Raw genomic sequence first — 2,138 nt, forward strand, 5'->3', positions numbered from 1 at the left:
TGGTTTTCATTTTGCTATTTGGGGTAACAAAGAAAACATTTATGAAGAAGAGAAAGACATTCCATTAGGAATACAGTCTGCAGAAATAGTACAATTTACATCCAGAGAGAACTTTGCTTGTGAGGGCTGCCTACTTGATGCGAATGTTGTTCGATAGTTATCACTTTGATTTCCACAGGTACCGTAGAGATATTCCAAGACCAAAGGTGTGACTAAATATAAAGTAATGGGGTCTCTAAATTAATGTCCACTAGGTGGCAGTAGACTGTGGTTTTTATTAATAACACTGGTCTTTAAATGTATTTGTAGTATATTTAATTTCCACTGAAGTCTTAAAGATTTTGCTATGCAAACTGTTATTTCCAATATGTACATATCTTAGAGAATCATTTATTGTAATTTTCTTCTTTTCTAGATGAGTTTATGCCCAGGACCACCAGATAATTGAGTCCTATACAAAAGCTTCTAATCCATGTGCTGTGGCTCAGGACTATACACAGAAAAAACACACAGTTTTTAAATGGATTGTTTAAAAGGAAACATATTTATGACATTTGTTCCATGATGTGTATCTCTCACCTTGTTAGCTCAGGCAGAATTAAAATGCTAGACAATAATGTTCCATGCCACTGTGCTTACTCAGGTCTCTCACACCGGTGTGCTTCTGGCACCAAGTCACATGACATTTGAGTAATAGCTGTCTCCTGTGTGGACTTTACACCACATGATGTCAGGGGCCATTCATTCTATTCCAATTATATAAATCATAGATTAGAACAGGTCTTGGCAAGGACTGGGTACTGTATGAATATTTTGGAGTAAATGTATAAGCACAAAATATTTTATGTGGTTATATATCTAGTAAAACACGCAAGGCTAACATATCCTCTTTCATTAGACTTCAAGAATACTCCGGTAAATATTTATCAGAAAAAGGAACCAGGAAAAATGAAAGAAGAAATAAAATTAAAATCTTGGACAGACCAAAATAAATGATACAGAGCATTTAGGTAGTCAGAAGCTATGCTAACTGGTTTCCAAACAAGGTAAAGAACAGCCTGCTAGGAACACACTGTATCTCAAAGGGCAAAACAATAACGTCAAACCTTTCTCTTCTGCATTGCAAATACCATTTGCATTTCAATGACACTACACTCTAAAGAATATGCTCTAAGTTTGTTAGATAAGCCACATGTGCTCTGTTTCAAATCACATAGTAATAAAAGTGTTCCAGTTCTTTGATAGATTTACATAATTCCCTGCTGGACTACCATTGATTCCCCTTAAGAAATGTATGTAGACTCTCTACGAAAAATAGAGTTTCTTAAATCCAACTTCCTATGTGGAATGTATTATTACTTTATAGGAAAATAATTTCTAGCTGTTTTCCTGTTGTTCCCAAGAGTCTTTCCAATTTCTTTATATATCTATCCTAGAATGTTCAATTTTCTCAAGCCCCTTAAAAAACCATTCTTGCTTTTCTACTCATTTTCACTTGTTAATCTTGACCCAGTTTTCTCTTGGTTTCATATTTTATCATTCTACTTTTATTCCACTCTCTGCCCTCTCCAACTCCCTTAAATAAATTAGTTTTTTTGGTTACCATACCCCTATTTGTTTGGAACATTATCGAATGTTGGAAAACATAAGTTTGTCTTAGGACACAAAGTTTCTAACAAAGATTGATTCTTCTTATATTAAATAACTGATTCTTTATACTTTTCATGGCATTTTAGAATGCAGGGTAGGATTGCAATCCCTGAAATGTACCAATTCTGAGTTAAATTTATGTATTTATTTTCTCAGCACACCACAGAGGTTGTGCCATCACTTTTTTGTATCATGCTGCCCCTGATTTTCTTCCTGGTGGGACTGAGACATCCATCTTTCCACGACTGTGGTCAGGAGATTAGGACTGTTATAAATGAGGCACAAAGAGAATTACTATTCCAAGTAGAATTTTGCAGTCAGTAAGATGTTAAAGATTATCTAAAGAATATCAAGTCAAATCCAGAAGTCTCAGCTAAAGGTGTTTCTTCTTTAATATACAGATTTTATACTGCCCATCAATGAGGGGTAGGCCTTGGGACAGATTTATTCTAAGAAATGAGGACAGAGTAGAGAAAGAAAAGTTTGAT

The 2,138-nt window shown here is 34.7% G+C and overlaps 1 long non-coding RNA gene across 1 annotated transcript in view; it reads left to right on the forward strand.

Annotated features, from left to right (window-relative positions):
* LOC108523177 (uncharacterized) overlaps nt 1–617 on the forward strand; it is a 34,085-nt gene extending 33,468 nt beyond the window's left edge. Inside the window, exon 3 of the long non-coding RNA XR_001883742.1 lies at nt 416–617. This is a non-coding gene — a long non-coding RNA (uncharacterized LOC108523177). The remainder of the gene's footprint in view (nt 1–415) is intronic.
* The last annotated feature ends 1,521 nt before the right edge of the window (nt 618–2,138 follow it).

This window comes from Rhinopithecus bieti, unplaced genomic scaffold, assembly GCF_001698545.2.
Source record: "Rhinopithecus bieti isolate Rb0 unplaced genomic scaffold, ASM169854v2 scaffold_69822, whole genome shotgun sequence".
In the NCBI taxonomy this organism is placed as follows: Eukaryota; Metazoa; Chordata; class Mammalia; order Primates; family Cercopithecidae; genus Rhinopithecus; species Rhinopithecus bieti.